The sequence below is a fragment of the Notamacropus eugenii genome, chromosome 4, assembly GCF_028372415.1.
Source record: "Notamacropus eugenii isolate mMacEug1 chromosome 4, mMacEug1.pri_v2, whole genome shotgun sequence".
NCBI lineage: Eukaryota > Metazoa > Chordata > Mammalia > Diprotodontia > Macropodidae > Notamacropus > Notamacropus eugenii.
The window spans coordinates 149,805,438-149,823,881 of NC_092875.1; positions in this window are offsets into that span (position 1 = coordinate 149,805,438).

Sequence of the window (18,444 nt, forward strand, 5' to 3'; positions counted from 1 at the left end):
AAAACCCTGGAAAATAAAGGCAAAAATGAAATTGTCGCTCTAGGAGCTAACATTCTACTAGGTATGTACACGTATGCAAAAATGGAAAATGTATGTAATGTATATACAAAATCATTTCAAGGGCGGGGAGTGCTGATAATTGGAAGAACCAAGAATGTTCTCATGTAGCAAGTTGTACTGGAAACATTCTTTGAAGGAAGTTAAGGATTCTTTGAGGGGGAAGTGAGCACCCAATTTGTTCCAGACATGTGCCACTACTGGACAAAGGCTGGGTTGGGATATGAAACTGCCTATCCTTCAGTCCTGGATGGCTTACTTATACCTCTCCGAAAGCAGATGATCTTTCTGATTCTTTTGCCATTTTATATTTGTGTTTAGACTTCCAAAAGTTAGTCATCGGTCTTCATTTGTGAAGCGTAGAGACATGGCTCAGGCCCTAAAGAGTCTTTGTTAATTAATAGTATTCACTACTGGCTGCTGAACAAGACAGAGTTCAGATTACACCCAACCTTCTTGGGAACATATTTACATCATTCTACACTTTTGCTTTTCCTCAAGATTTTCTAAACAAACCTGCCAGACTTCAGGACTTTATCATCACCAGCCCCTGGTTTGGAGATTGTCTCATCAGGAGCAGGCCCATCCTGTTTGACTGTATTAAACAAGCCTGAACTGGATGAACTGAACAGGAAGTGCCAGTTTTACCTCTTCAGAGAGAAAGATTCGAGGCTCTTTGTAGAATAACTTGTTCAGCCACAGGAGGGGAAGGAAAAAACTCAACTCAGTCAAACAATGTTCTGTCACAGACATAATGTCGCAGGACCTGCTCTGGGGATAACTGTATGTTGCCAGGATAATTGAGATTCCATTATTTGGAACAGCTTTCGTAACAGTTTCCCCAAAGTGACCAGCCTACAAATAATTTGACTAGCTCATAATGTTTGCTTCAACCCTCTCCACATATACTCTATTGTAAGAAATCCAGTGGGGTCCTAATAAAACTCCTTTACTCACATATAATTGTCAGTGTTGCAAAACAATCCCCTCAAATCCATAAAACAGAGCTCATTAAACATGGAGGGAGAGCCAAGGTAAAAGATAAAAGAGATAATGGGTGTAAGTCAAATATAAGCGTCAACTTTGTTTAACATATCCTGGGTTAGAAGGGTTATAGCTATCCTCTTTGGTGCCAGAGAGAGGAAACAAGGAAGAAAGAACGGCAACTGAAAAGAGGTAGATTAAGGCAGAATATAAGGAAAAAGCTTCCAAAGAGTTATCCCCAAGTGTGTTGTATTCCTGGAGGGACAGTTGTGTGTTGCTCCCAGGGATGTCCTAGATCTGGCTTGACTGGGAGGGAAAAGGGGGAAAGGGACTCAAATGTAAAAGTCTTCTTCTTGTGGTGGTTGTTCAGTCCTTACCCCATTTGGGATTTTTCTTGGCAAAGATACTGGAGTGGTTTACCATTTCCTTCTCCAGCTCATTTACAGATGAAGAAACTGAGGCAAACAGGGTTCAATGACTTGCTTAGGGTCACACAGCTATTTGGACAAACGAAGGTGCGTTTTTTTCTGATTTCAGCCCCGGTACTCTATCTGATATACCACCTAGCTGCCCTCTTATCACACGAAGAGGTTGAATTGACTGTTACTCCCTAAAATCTCTTGTAGCTATTAAGGTATAAAGATAAGCAGGAAGAAAATTTTAAAAATCAGTAAGCTACTTTAAATATTTTTTCCTTTTTTTTTTAAACAAACTTCACCATCAGTAAACACAAACATGTGAATACTGTGTTTCTGTTTTTTGGACCAGCTCCAGGCTTTCTTACCCACCCTGGGGAAATTCCCCTTCTCTCCAAAAGGAGATGACGGATTTAGCAAAGTCAGGGAACGAGTTTCATCTCTGTGGCCATGTTGCAGTATGGAAAACTATTGATTTGCGTCTGCTTTCAATCCCAGGGCATCCCCACGGGGCTCCCTGCCCACTGTTTGGCCATAGGAAGTACAGAAGAAAAGCACACCACCTTCTGCTCCAGTTAAAAAGTCATCGTCAGGAATTAAATCAGCCCTTGGTTAAAATAATCGCTAAAACTTAGAAGAGGTCAAAGGTTAGCAGGTTTAGGATTTCGTGGGAACATGCGCTAGTTTGGGCCTGGCCCAAGCGCTGAGTTGACCTGTTTGACAGGTAACAATTAGAGTAATAGCTGGCTGGGCTGGAATGTGGCGCTGAGGCCCCGCGGAGGATCTGGTTTACCTGTTCGGCAGGTGTGGGCTGCAGAACTCAGATAGGTATGTGCACGCACAGCATTCCAGAGAATCGGTTTTCTCTTAAAGATGCAGCGATGACTGCCAGGCACGAAAGGGCTGAGTTTAGCCTGGCTAGAAGCCGTTAGCTGTTTGCAAGGTAAAGAAGGAAAATCTATACATACATAGTGCATTGGACATAATCAAGAAAGAAGCTGCAGAAGATGCTCCGGACTATTTCTTTCTTCCTTCCTACTTCTTGTCTGAGGGCTTGAGACTCAGTAGAGTAGTTGAATGCAACACCAAAGGTGACTGAGTTGAAAATCACCTTTTTTGTTTTGTTGTTTCATTTTCCCCTTCCAAAAAGAACAGATGTTGACAGTAATTTGGTACAGTCAGTTCAAATGACTGGGTCCGCCTCTAAATGTCAGTGAAGATCTCTTTGCAAAGCTATATACATAAAGACTTAAAGGAAGAGTACCGAGGACTATTTCTCCTCAAATGCAAAACAGATAAGTCTTTACGCTTTGGAAGTAGAAGGTAAATTTTAAAGCCAGAAAATATTGTGTTGGTAAAATGATATCTTGGCAGCTAAAGCAGCTGCCGATGGATCTGCCCCTGTTGTAGATGTTGGGAGATACAGATGCTTTTCCATATGTGTATGCTTTCTTGATACAGAGCCACTGAATGGTTTATCTACAACAGTCAAGTTCCCATGTTATTTACATCTTTGTTGGCAAATTAAAGAGGGGAAATGAAAATAAAACTGAAAGTTGAGGAAATTGGTCTTAAAAAATACTGGATTTGAGAATAATAATAGGCTCACTTAAGGTATTTTTAAAAATTTGCTTTGACCCTAGCAAATTAACTCCCTTCATTTACCATCTTAGTTTTCTAATGGTTTGGTCCTTTTTCCATTCATATGGTTCCGTTTCTCTGCCAGTACCATTCAAGGTGCACCAAATAAATGGAGATATTTTTTCATTTCTCCATTTTCTTTCAGTACTGTAAAATGATATCCTTAAAAATATTTCTACAACAATCTAGCATCAGGAGAGGTACTGTTATATAGTGGATTGGGAGCTGGTCTTGGAGTCAAGAAGACTTGAGTTCAAATCTTATCTTGGGCACTTAATAGCTATTTGACACCACCCCCTCCCTTAACTAGTCTCTGCCCCTCCCCCCAAGTCAATTTTCTTAGGCTTCTGTTTCCTGGCATACAAACTGAGGGAGATAAATTTAATAACCTCTAAAGTCCTTTTTCCAGTGTAAATCAATGATTCTATTTGAAGTGACTTAGTATGACTTTCCTAATAAGGAGAGGAGTAAAATTACCAACTGCTTGTTAAATGATGGTGTTTGTCCTTTGTTTTGGAAGAGGACCATGACATCAGGGAAATGATGACATGACTTGCAATTGACTTTCTCATCCGGAGTCATCTGGGTCCAGTAATATTCATCAGTATTACTGGGGATGGTCCAGGATGCAATGGGAGACCTTGACCCTTTTAGGCTAAGACCTTTCCAGGTACTCACTTAAAGTGAGGTAAAGCCCATTCAGTGAATAGACCTCTTTAAGAAGTGAGTCAAGGGATTAATTAAAAAAAAAAAAAAAAGAAAAAATCAAGCTGGGAGGGGAAGACCCTCAGGGTTGAAAATGGATTACCATTTGCAGCATTGGTTGCACTTTCACTCCTATTTCCTGGCTTACTAGTTACATGGTGGGAGAATTAGATTACTCTTTGCTTCCCATAACCTTTTCCATGCTCTTCTTCTACTACTAGCACTCAGTAAACTCTCCTTTGAAGTTCATTCAAACTATATTTATCATCCAACCAAGATTCTGGGAGCTGATGTCTACAGACCTATAGGACATTCTCCTTTCTTCCTCAGTGACTACAGTGCCTGAATCACAGTCTTTTTCTCCTCCCCCGATACTTGAGAACTTCAACATACATAGTGACACTCCCTCTAACACCCTAAACTCCCAATTCCTCATTTCCTATGACCTATTCCTCTACTCTACCACAGCTACCCACAGAGAATATTGATCACACTAGTGATCTTGTAGTTACCCACCAGTGTTCCCCATCCCTGTTCATAAACTTTGTAATTCTTTTATCTTATTATAATCTGTTGTTATTTTCTCTTCTCCTTTGCCTTAAAATTCCAAACCCCGTTCATCCTCACTGCAACCTCCAAACCTTCCAACTCTCACTTCTTTCCCAGACCATCACCCCTGTCCTGGCTGTACACTTTCCCCTTCTCTGTCTTGAACATTCTACACTATCCTCTTCTCTTGGAGCTCTCCCAAACCTCAGCTTTGGATTATATTCACCAACTATTACCTTTGCTCCTACTCAGGTGCTATAGAATGAGGCTGGAGAAAATCATGAACTTTTGCTGACTGGGTTCACTACAAACTGATGTTTCCTGGGCCCTCCCTGCAGCAAGGCAATCCTTTTATATCTCCCTAATTGATTCACATTAGCTTCCCCAAATCTTTTAATTCCCCCTTTAAATCTCTCAAAGCTCTCCTCCTCCCCTTCAATTAAGTACCTTGCCTCATATGTCACTGAAAAATTGAAGTTATTTGCCAAGAGCTCTCTCATTTTCCCATTTTTAATCTCATATAAGATGACTTCTGCCATTTATTTTCTCCTTCACTTCTGTTTTCCGTAAAGAGGTGGCCCTTCTCCTTGCAAAGGCTAATGCCTGTATACGCACAAGTGATGCAACTCCATCCTGTCTTCTCTAGCAAATTGTGCCCTCTCTCATCCCTACTTTTTCACTCATCTTCAGTTATTCCCTTTATACTATTTCTCCGCTGCTTTCAAACATTCCCATGCCTTATAATCCTCAAACTAGCCTCCCTTTATCCATTCATCCCCACTATATTTATCTTTTTGTAACTAAATCCCATAGGATAGTCTTCTCCAATAAATGGGTGCCTCCACCTCCTTTCTTTTTACTTTCTTCTAAAATTTTTGCCATCTGGCTTCTAACTTTGTCATTCAACAGAAACTGATCATCCCAAAGTTACCAAATTACCAAATCTAGTGACCTGTTCTTGATCCCTCACCCTCAGTGTGACCTTTGAGATTGTAGATCATCCTTTTCCCCTTGATATTCTTTGTTTGGCTGCTCTTTTCCTGGTTCTTCTTTCGCCTGTCTGACCACTCCTCTGCCTCCTTTGCTGAATCTTCCTCCATGTCATACCCACTAACTGTGGAAGTCCCCCAAGTCTCTGTCCTGTGTCTTTCTCTCTTTTCTCTCTATGCTATTCTTTCACTTGGTGACCTCATCAGCTCCCATCATTTCAGATATGATGTGTACTAATGACTCTTAGATCTACTTGTCCAGACATTGTCTTTCTCCTGACCTCCAATTGTAAATGTCCAGCTGCCTTTTAGACATGTCAAATTTTATATTTCATTGGTAACTTGAACACTTGTCTAAAACTGAACTCATCTTTTCCTAAAAAGTGTTCGTTCTTAACTTCCCTATTACTTTTGGGGAAACCACAGTCCTCTCAGGTACTCAGACTGACAGCCTAGTGGTCATCCTTGATTTGTCCCTCTTTCATCCCCCATAACCAATAAGTTGGTATGTCCTGTAGTTTTTGCTCTTGTGAATCTCTCATAGAGTCTCTACAGGCAGTGAGGTAGCACCGTGAATAGAGTACGAATCTTGGAGTCAGGAAAACTTGAGTTCAAATCCAGCCTCAGACACTAGCTCTGTGACCCTGGGCAAGTCACTCAATACTGTTTGCCTCAGTTTCTTCATCTATAAAATGAGCTGGAGAAGGAAATGTCAAAGTACTCCAGTAACTTTGCTGAGAAAGCCTCCAAATGGGGTCATGAAGAGGCAGATACAACAGAACAAAGTAGAAATGTGTACTGTTATTATTATTAATATTGTTATATTCCCTTCTGTTCTCTGACATTGCCACCACCTGGGATCAGGCCTTCTTTGTCTCATACCTGAACTATTGCATTAGTCTGTTGCTTGCTCTCCCTGCCTCAAATCTCTCCCTATTTCAACCAATTCATCCTCCACTAAGCATCAAACTGATCTTCCTAAAGTGCAAGTCTGATAATATCACTCTTTATTCATTAAAGTCTAGTGGCTCCCTATTGCCTCCAGGATCAAGTATAAATCCTCTGTTTGACTTTTAAAACCCTTCATAACCTGGTCCCTTCTTACTTTTCATACTTATACCTTAATGCCCTCCATGTACTCTGTGACCCAGTGACCTGGCTTCCTAGCTTCTTCTGGCACAAGACAGTCCATTTCCTGACTGAGCCATTTTAATGGCTGCCTTCCATGCCTGGAATGCTCTACCTCTTCATCTACACCTTCTAGCTTCCACAGCCTCTTTCAAGTCTCAGCTAATGTCCCACCTTCTGCCAAAAAACTCCCATTCCTCCTAAATTTTAGTGCCTTCCCTCTGAAACCACCACCAATTTATCCTGCATATGTCTTGTTTGTATAAAGTTGTTGGCACGTTATCATCACTAGACTAAGTTCTTTTATTTTTAATCTTTCTTTGTTGCCCCTAGTGATTAGTACGATGTTTGGCACATTGTAGGCACTTAATAAATGCTAGTTAACTGACAGTTGAAAATAAAACTTAATAAGTTTGTTGTTTAAGTCATGTCTGACTCTTCATGACCCCATCTGGAGTTTTCTTGGCAAAGATAATGGAGTGGTTTGGTATTTCTTTCTCTAGCTTATTTTACAGATGAGGAAACTGAGGTAAACAGGGTTAAATAACTTGCCCAGAGTCACACAACTAGTGTCTGAAACTGGATTTGAACTTGGGTTTTCCCGATTTCGGGCCTGGCACTCTATCCACAGTGTCTCCTAGCAGTTACTAGCTTACCGATAGCAATTTTAGAAGTAAAATGTCAATAGATAATGTCACTTGACAATTTTCATACTTGGCATTTGTGAAGATTGTTCTGTGCTGACTCATGTTCCAAGAAAGCTATGTTGACTCTCATGTAAGCTGACCCAATTCTGAATTTCATGTTGTATTTGTTTTTGTTTCTACCTGTGATTTTATTCCTGTAGGGCACCCCAGTAGGAGAATTCCTCTCCTCCAATGCAAATGAGCACCTGTTCTGCAATTTACTATCTTAGATAGATGCTTTAATTTCTCATTGAGAGACTAAATGACTTACCTAGGGTTATAGAGTCAATATGTATCAACAACTGACCTTGAACCCAGATCTTTCTGATTATACCACACTGCCTTTTACGAAACACCTATTATTTGAAGGTGCTCAGTTTTACTTTGTGACTAGTATGGCGGGCACTATAAAACATATTCTCAAAGTCTTAGCAAAGTTTTAAGCTATTATAATTTAAATAGTGCACTAAGGATTTGGGGACACCATGTATGCAGTATTAAAGTCATAAGCCAAATCCAATCACAATTTCATGAGCCCTGTGGGCTCTTCACAAGGGTTTTTTGTTGATGCCAAGATGCCTTGGGACTAGTTGCTCAGTGCCAAACCAAACCAAACCAACTCATTTCACGTGGAGATCTGCTCTAGACCTACCTCTTCAGCAAAGTCATTGGAAGCCATTATTACCTAATGTTTTCACTGGGTGATAATTTTTCATCATCAGTAGCTTTTTGGCATGTCTGGTGGTAGCTGTTGTTGATGACACAATGAGAGCTTCTCATCTTTGTCCTTTTTTCTAATTTGGTACTGATTTGCAACTTTGATTTATCTGTATACAGAACATCTGATTTGGAAATGGCTTCATTAACAAGGCATTTCATCATGCTTGTTCCATCTAATTCCCTTCTTGAAGGAATTACTGGCATTCTACAGATGTGAGGCTTCTGTGGAGACTCCAGGCCATTGAAGTTGTCTACTTATTAGTCAACAGCCATATTGTTCAATATTGTTCGTTGTCTCCTCCTATAACTTCTTTAGATTTATCACCAAGCATATGTTCATTTGGCTCAGACTCACTGAAGATAGAATTCTTTTAACTTCTCATCTTCAGAAGTAGATAGTCATTGTCACATACGCTGCAATTATCATCATGATTGTATTTTTGCTTATCATGAATGTTACAAAATAACATGACCAAGTATTCCAGGAAATGGCAAAATAGAGTCCAGCAACTTCTTTCAGAGGCAACTAGGTAACACAATGGATGGAGAATTGGTGCCGGAGTCAGAAAAACTTGAGTTCAAATGCAGCTTCAGACACTTACTAGCTGTGTGACCCTGGGAAAGTTACTTAACCTCTGTCTGCCCCAGTTTCCCCTTCTGTAAAATGAGGATAACAAAGGCATATACCTTCTAAGGTTGTTGTGACAATCAAACAATATATTTTTCAAGGCCTTAGTATAGCTCCTGGCACATAGTAGGTGTTTTTTAAATGGTTATTTCATACCTTCCTATTTGCCTCTCCCAGAAGAACCTGTGAGCATTTACTACAACTTCCTTATAGTTTTTTGGTTTCATTTATAGAAAGAATGTTGATATTGATATGATTCTCTTCCTCAAAAAGTCTGTCTACTAATTGGTCATTGAAAAACAAGCTCACACTTAGAATACTAATGATTAAATTAATGATTTTAGATGGTGTAAAAACTGTATGATTCTTAGTACTGTCTGCCCCATTTCTACCACTCTTGATCACCACTGTATAAGTGAAAAGTGTCTTTACTTATTATATTTTTCTTTGTTTCATAGGTTTCCATAGTAAAATAATTCCTCACCTAGTGTCCAGACCACTAATGGTAAGGGTCTTGATACTTGACTATGCTGGTCCTCAGAAAGTATATAGCGTTTCATTGGGATCATGCTGGAAGCTTCTACAGCATAGTAGAATCTGCTAGAGCTTATACTCTTCTGGCATAACCTCCAAGAATCTGAGGTCACCTTGACACTGTAATGAAGCCTTATAGTAAGACTCTTTTGGAGGATCAGTCTAGTAACTTTGTACAACAAGAAAACCATGTTCATTGGGAATGACTTGCTCTTGATAAACCCTTGCTAACTCCTAGTGATCACCACCACTAATGGTAATCTGAATGATCATCAACTATCCTTATAATGATTTATAGAGATCTTTGGATTATGGGTATATATGTTTGAGCAACCTCTCAGATGGTCTCAGGTGTAAATCCACTAAATCTCTATCTTCTCTCTGTTTTTGGTTTATTTCCTTATTGTTTCTTTCCAAATTCAAAGAGAGTCTAGTGGGTATGCTTTAGAATAGTGCTTAGGAACATTTTTTGTTCCACAAAACCTTTCCAGTAACAGCAACAAAAACATGCTTTGAATATCCATATTATTTTAGCTTTATTCATTAAGCATTCACAACAGTGACAATGACTTTTGCCCCCAAAATTCTTAATTAATTAAAATTTACATTATATAGTTATAAAACATAAAATGTCCTTCTTCCTATAATTATACAAGCTCCAAACATAAAAATGTAGAGCCAATTATATAAAATAATTATGAATATTTCATGTGGAACATTCTGTAAGAACTAAATGTAGTCCAGCAAAACCTTATATGTTTTACAATTGCCTGTAAAACTTCATATTCAATTTCTTTATTTTACAAATTATAACATTTATAAAATGATTCTAGATTTTGCAAATCTAGAGTCTAGATTATTCTCAATAACTGCCAAAGTTACAGAAACTCTAAATGGTTCAGCTCCCATCCTGGAGTAAATTGAGGAAATTTCATTTCCTATAAGCCAGCTTCCCTTTTATCTCAAACCATGAACTAACACATAGGCTTAGTCAAAATCACTGTTAATAGTCACGTAATTTTGGAAGTGCCAAATAATAAAGAAATGAAAGATAACCATTTAAGCAAAATGTAGAAGGCTATAATGAGTCTCAAGGTCAGAGGGGGACCTGTATTCTAGGAAATCAAGGGAAAGATCTACTGACTGGATTTGACTTTAAGTGCTACTATTGCTGCTTTGTCTTGATCTCAGCTCCATTCCACTCCTTTGCCTTTCACTTTTTTCCCCTTTTCTTGCTTTCTGATTCATACATAATCTGTGTATGTTTTGCCATGACCTCTCTGCCTGCTCTCCTAGTGTTCCCAAACTTGGGTACAAGTCCTTTCCTTAAAGCAACCAAAATACTAAAGAGACACCTCTCCTGAATTCCTTCGGAGTCCACAAAGTCTCTGATGTCTCTGTGATCCCATTAAAAGTATCTTGTATATAGCTTGCTTTGTATATATTTGTTTGCATGTTAGATTGTAAGTTCCTTGTAAGCAGGCAATATTTTTTGCCTCTCTTTGTATCCCCAGTGCTTAGCACAGTGTCTGTCACATGGCAGACATTTAATAAATGTATATTGATTATTTGACATCAGTCTCTGATATCTCAGTGATACTGGGTCTTGGAAACTTGGAGTTACATTCATATTTTAGAATTTTGTCAGTAATCTAAGTCAAGCTCAAATATTTATGGTTTGAAGAATCTTTCATTTTCCTCTATGGAAATGGTTCTTAACATCTTTTGTGTCCTGGACCTCTTTGGCATTCTGGTGAGACCTATGGATCCCTTCTAAGAATAATTGTTTTAAATGCATAGAATAAAATATATAGAATTTTAGAAGAAACCAATTATTGTGATAAATATGTATTTTTTCCCATCCAAGTTCACAAATACCCTAAAATTTATCCATGGAATGGTCTGTGACCCCAGGTTAAGAGCCCCTGATCAAAGTCATTTATTAAGGCCATTCTAAGTTTAGTATAAGTTTCTCCTAGGCAATTCTTTACTCTGAGAAGCAACAAAGAAAAAGCTCTAATCCAGACCCAAACAAATCATTCCATCTCTGTGAGCTTTTAAAGACCCCAAGGGACATTTTGAAGAAATGGGAATGTTTAGTCTGATGAAGAAGACTTTGAGAAGACATGATAGCTGTCTCCAAATATTTGCAGGGCTATTCTATGGAAGAGGTTTGATCCCAGAGGACAAAACCAGGAGAAATGAGCAGAAGATGCCAAGATGGGATAAGAACCCATGTATACAAAAATGTTTATGGTAGTTCTTTTTGTGGTAGCCAAGAATTGGAAACTGAGGGGATGCCCATCAACTGGGGGAATGACTGAACAAGTTGTGGTATATGAATGCAATGGAATACTATTGTGCTATAAGAAATGATGAGCAGATATACTTCAAAAAACCCTAAACTGATGCTGAGTGAAATGAGCAGAACCAGGAGAACATTATACATGGTAACAGCCACAGGGTACGAGGACCATTAGCCCTTCACAGCAATGCAGTGACCTAAAACATTCCCAAAGGACTCTTGAGGCAAAATACCATCCACATTCAGAGAAAGAACCATGAAATAGGAATGCAGAATGAAGCAACCCATTTTCTCTTTTGTTATGTTTTATTTTTTTCATGGTTTCTTCCATTTGTTTTAATTTTTCTATGCAACATGACTAATGTGAAAATGTGTTTAATAAGAATGCATGTGTAGAACTTATATAAGATTGCATGGCATCTCAGGGAGGAAGGAGAGAGGGAGGGAGAGAAAATTTAAGATTTACAGAAGTGATTGTTGAAAACTGAAAACAAATAAATTAATTAAAAAAAATAAAAACAAACAAACAAAAAAGAAATGATGAACAGGCTAACTTCAGAAAAGCCTGGAAAGACTTATATGAACTGATGCTGAGTGAAGTTAGCAGAACCAGGAAAGCACTATACACAGTAAACTATCACACTGCTTAATGACTGATTTTGGTAGACTTATTTAGCTCTTCCCAGCAACGCAAGGATCTAAGACAACTCCAAAAGACTCGTGATGGGAAATGTTATCCATACCCAGAGAAAGAACTATGAAGTCTGAATGCAGAGCAAAGCTGACTATTTTCTCTTTTTTTGTTTTGTTTTGTTTTTTCTTTCTTGCAGTTCCTCTCATTCATTCTAATTTTTCTTTACAGCATGACTAAAGTGAAAATATGTTAAATAAGAATATATATGTAGAGCCTATATCAGATTGTATGCCATCTTGGGGGAGGGAGAGGAGAGTGAGGTGGAGAAAATTTAAAACTCAAAAGCTTATGGAAGTTAATGTTGAAAACTAAAAATAAATAATTTTTTTAAAAAAAATCCTTACTTGAAGACCAAAATGTAAGTCCTAAGGAGAGATTTATGAAATTGACATCAAAAATATAATAAAAAACTAGAAGCTGATTTTATGGGAAAAAAAAGATGGCAGCAGACAAATCTAGGCTTGATACTAGGAAAAAGAAGCTTTTTAACAATGTCCAAAAATGGAATGATGGCCTTGAGAGTTAGTAGGGTCCCCTTCCTTGGAAGTTCAAAGACTGGATGATCGCTTGTTGAATATATTATAAAATAGGATAATATATATGGAAAGTACTTTACAAACCTTAAAGTAGCATGTGAATGTTGTTATTATTATTAGGCAAGTTGGTGGTATAAAAGGTAAGGAGTAGGATTTCATATCAGGAAATTGTTGTTCAGTGGTGTTCAACTCTTTGTGACCCTGTAGACCATAGCACACTAATATTGTCCATGGGTTTTTCTTGGCAAAGATAGTGGATTGCATTGCCATTTCTTTCTCCAGTAAATTAAGCAAACAGAGGTTAAGTGACTTGCCCAGGGTCACACAGTTAGTAAGCATCTGAGGGCAGACTTGAACTCAGGTCTTCCTGACTCCAGGCCCATTGCTTTATCCACTGGGACATCTAAATGCCTCGAAAGACCTGAGTTCAAATCTTGTCTCCGACTCTTACTAGCTCTTCGATCCTGGCAAATTACTTCAATTCTGTCAGTCTAGGTTTCCTTATCTATCAAATGGTGGTGATGATGATGATGATGACGACGATGATACTTTACAGGGTTGTTATGAGGAGGAGTTAATATATGTAAAATACTTTCCAAATCTTTAAGCTCTCTGTAACAGTTAACTATTATAATAATTACTTTCAAGTAAAGATTGTACTAAATGGCTGCTAAGATTCCTTTCAATTCTTACATTTGATGATTTTGTGACAGTGAGGGTTGACTTACTTTGGAGTCTCAGCTGAAATTCTGAAACCAGACTGTGGGAAACTGAAGTTTTTCTTTCAGGATATTATTCACTCTATAAAAACAAAATGTATTTGTTCATGGTAAACATGTTAGAACAGCGGCTGGATAGGGCAAGTATGGACTAGTAGCTGCTCTGATCAGCCAATTTTCAGATAAAAGGCAGGATCTGATAAGTGACAGATTATGATGAGAACATTTTTTCAATTGGATCTTTTCTGATTTTATCATCTCTCTCTAACTTCCCTCTTAAGGGCACCAGTAAAAGTCCCACACACAGGTTCTCACGATTTATTTGTGTTCTGAATATGGAAAAACAACAGCCCACTGATAATTGACAATCTCTCTAGAATAGTTAGAATCTCAATACTATTGGAATTCAGGAAAAGCCCAGAATCCTAGGCTCTCCTCACTCACAGATTTCTCTTCTCACCTCAACTGCTTATGAGTCTATCAGGTGACCTCCCTTTGTTTCAATTTTCCTGTCTATAAAATCAATGGAAACCTGTGGTTGAGAAAGAAAAGGAAAGGAATAAATTCCCTGAGAATTCGTAAGCAATCCTGACTCTCTCCTTCTGCTCTAGTCCTACCAACACATCTCAATTCAATTTAAACTTTTCTAAATACCTCCAGACTCCAGACATTCTTGTAAATGATTCTTCTGGTTGGTATCATTTGCAAAGAAAAAGGGAGAGAAAGGAAAAAGTTGCTTTTAGAATAATCCTATTTGAAGGCAAGGTAATCATAAATAATAATAGAAATATGTTAATTGTAGTAAAGTGTCATAGCAGGTAGTCAGATTTGAAGCTGTGAAGGTCTATGTCGAAATCTCAACTCAGACTTGCAGCAATTGGGTGACCACATTGCAAACCACTGAACTTCTCATTATTCTCTGAGTAACTCTCTAAGACTCTAAGACATAAACAAAGGTGCTGACCTACATTGGCAAAACAATTTCCTCTTCTCAGAATTCCTTATGCCAATGAAATCTTAGACCTAGTTCCTATCCCTATTTCTAATTAAGTTATAGGAAGGCAGCCTAGCTTAGTACGGAGAGCACTGGCTTTCAGTTCTCTCTCTGTCACTGGTTGTAAGACTTTGGGCAAGTCACTTAACCCCTCCATGCCTAGTCAACTCTCTTGGAGTTTAAATTACAGAATAATTATAGATCTGCATTGGTAAAGGGAATTTCCTCATTGGGACCTCCTTATACCAAACAATGTGACCATAGATTTAAAGCTTCATTGTATAACTCCCTTATTTTACAAAAAAGAAACAGAGGCTCAGAAAGGCTAAGTGATTTCTCTAAGGTCATATGCAGAAAGGGAATGGGATTTTAATTTAAATGTTGGGTCTCCAAAGTCAGCAATTCAAAATTCTGTTCTTTCTCCACTGCCAAACACTCATGCAAAACCACAGCTCTGCAAGAGAAAAAAGTAATTTTGTAATTACTTATATGTCATATTCCCTTCTTTGACTATAATCAAAAAACAGTTATTAATCACCTATTACGTGCCAGTTTCCTTCAAGGGAGAGACTGTGTTATCTGGACCTTCTCCACCAGTGCTAGCGCAGTGTTCTGCACAGAAGAGGTACTTGATAAATGTAATTGATTTAAAAGGAATAGAAAAGCCTTATTTGAGGGAGCATTTAGAAAAATCAAAGAATCATTGGCTGAGAGTTGAATGGAGCCTTAAAACCTACCTAATCTGACTACCTAAACCTACCTAACTCTCTCATAGATAAGTCAGAGGACCAGAAACGAGTACAAGATCATATAGATACTAATGTACTCGGAGATTCTGAACAAGGACACTCTCCACTGTTATACCACAGAATTTCCTTGGACTCAATGGTAGAAGGACACGTTAGCTTTAGTGTGGTTGTTCAGTTGTATTTACTCTTTGTGACCCCATTTAGGGTTTCTTGGCAAAGATACTGGAGTGGTTTGCCATTTCTTTCTTCAGCTCATTTTACTGATAAGGGAACTGAGGCAAACAGGGTTAAGTGACTTGCCCAGGGTCACACAGCTACTAAGTATCTGAGGTCACATTTGAACTCAGGTCTTCTTGACTCCAGGCCTGGTACTCTACCCACTGTACAATCTAGCTGCTTCATCATGGAATGGATTAAAAAGTGGGTGGTGAAAGTGGGAGTGGGGGCAGGAGGGAGGAACAAGGTTAGCACTCAGGAAGTGATTAAAATGCAGCTTAAGAGCCAAGAAAACAGCACCCACACACAATGACTACAGTGATGCAAATGGAACCAAGTCACATACAAAAATATTAAAAATGAATGTAATAAAATTATAAGGATCACGCATGACTCTTAGGGGAGATAACAGGGGACACTCCCAACAAACTCTTTCTTGAGTGGAGAGAAATGTACAGATTATGTTCACAGTACATATTTTTTGGATTTTTTACAGTATATCAATTGGTTGTGCTGATTTTTCTTTTTTTGTCTTAAAAAATACTCTGTTGAAAGAGATTGTTTTCTGGGAGAGGTGGAGGGGGGAATACTGGGGAAAACTATGATGATGCAAAACCCCCAATAACTCAATAATTTTTTTTAAAGAAATGCATCCTAAATAAGCACATGTGTATAAAAGTAGACAGCCTTCTAGCAGAATGTGTCTTCCTCCAAGAGTTTCTTCTTAAATGGAGACACTGTACCTTTAAAAGAGTCAGGCTCAGCCTTGCAGGAGGCAGGTATCATTATCCTCTGCCTGCTTTGTAGAGATGTTGGGAGGATTAATGAACTAATGTCTTGCAAAGCTCTCCAGCACTGCAGAAGAAAAGGGCTAGAGCACTACAACGTATTATTATCCCCAACTGTTCCCTCCCCCACAGAGCACTTGGCCAACACAGAAGGCTGCTGTGCCTCCTGTCTCCTTTTAAAGGTACAGTCTCACTGTGTAGGAGAGCAAATGGTAGAGTCTTAGAGTTCAAAGGAACCTCAGAAGTGATATACCTTAGGCATGAATTTCTCATAAGAGGTCCTCTTACCTTTTTTTAAAAAATAGCATTTTTAGAGAAATTTAAAGTTTGCAAGGCACTTAAATCAATATTATCTTCAGATTAGCCCTGCTACCATTATACTAATTTTAGAGATGAAAAAACAGGCAGAAAATGGTTAAATGACTTGCCCAGGGTTACACAGCTAATATGTATCTAAGATTTGAACTCAGATCTTCTGCTTTCCTCTTTTGCTTGAATATCTCCAGTGAGGAAGAAGTCATTATTTACCAGAGCAGCCCTTTCTACTGTGCAACTAGTCCAATTGTTAGGAGGAATTTTTCTATATATTAAGCTAAAATCTATCTCCCTATCTTTTTCATTCATTAGTCTCATTACTTTCCTTTGAAGTCAGTAAAATCTAATCTTGTTCCTACAAGATAACACTTCAAAATATTCTAAGATGGCTCTGTCTTCTCTTCCTTAGGCTAAATAGCCTCAGTCTGTTTAATACTCTTTTATTCATTAAAGTATTTTATTTTATTTCCTTCTCAGTTTTATCAAGATTCTCTACATACAGTAATTTCGTTGGTGTTACCTTTGTTATCTGTGACACTGGGCACGTGGAGACCTCCCACTATGGAAATCTTCTCCCCAAAGGTCAATTATAACCCTCCCAAGTTCTAAGAAGTGGTCTGACATACATGACTTGTCCAGGGTCAGACAGTAAATGTCACTAATGGTATTTGAGCCCTTGTCTTCTTGACTCAAAGGCCAGTCTTCTGTCTATGTTTCCTGCTGCCTCTTCTCTAATTCTTCTAATTCCCCTGATCACTTGGGTCTAATTGTTTAAATGTATTTTCTTCCTCATTAATGGCAACCTAGTATAGATTGGAGAAATATAGTTTAGGAAGATATCTATCTTCAAGCATAAATGATACACAGATAAGAGTATTTATTATGTGCTTTTTATTAATTATTATCAATTAGTTACTAAGAAATCTGCCAGGTACCCTGCTAAGTGATGAGGATGCAGATAGAAGCAAATAATACAACCCTTACATTCTAATGGGGATAATGACACAGTATCGGAAGAGGAGTAACATGGGATTAAATCTGAATGGGGGTAATGTGGAGATAAGTAGGAAGAGTATGGAGAGAGCATGGGATGAGGCATGGCTTGAGTTCCTCCTAAAATGGGAGTCCTGCTGAAGGAATCACACCAAACAGGAGAGGAGGACTTTAGGGAAAAGCTTCTCCAGGGTGGCAAAGCACCAGAAGTAATAACAATTAACAACACCCCTACCCAATAGCTCTTTTTTAGACTGCTAGGTGGCACAGTGCATAGAGTGCCAGATCTGGAGTCAGGAATACCTGCATTCAAATTTGACCTCAGATACGTGTACTAGCTGTATGCCCTGAGCAAGTCATTTGATCCTGTTTGCCTTAGTTTCCTCATCTGTGCAATGACCTAGAGAAGGAAATAGCAAACCATGCCATTACCTGCCAAGAAAACTCCAAATGAGGTCACAGAGTTAGACACTATTGAACAACAAAACAGAGTGCTTTAAGGTTTGAAAAGACGTTCACATACATGATCTCGTCTGAATCTCAAAAAAACCCTGTGATATAAGTAGTAGGATTGTTATTCCTGTTTTGTAGATGAGGAAACTTGAGTCTCAGAGAAATTAAATGCTATGTAGAGGGTCATACAGCTAGTTAGTGGATTGAGGAGTGATGAGGACCCAGCTCTTCCTTACTCTAAGTTAAGTTCTCTATACACAGTAACACCTAGCCTTATCAATACTCTTTTTTTTTTTACTTTATGGACAAGATGAGGTATATGAAAATTTAATACCATGTCCATTTTGCAGATAAGAAAAATTGGAACAGACATATTGCAAGATTTTCCCAGAAATCTAAAGTACTGGAGGAGTCCAGAGAATAACTTCATTCACTACTTAATGGCTATTCACCCTCACTGGACTTTCTCTCATTCAGCCGTGGAACCAAGAGGCACCATTAAGTAGTGTCAAAGCAAGCAGATGAATTTAAAGCCTTGTCAGAATGGACAGTGCTTCCTACTGTTTTCCATTAGAAGAGCCTGGAACATCTTCCCTTCCGGAGCATTTCTCATGCTATGCCTCTCTTGCACTTCCCATAGAGAGC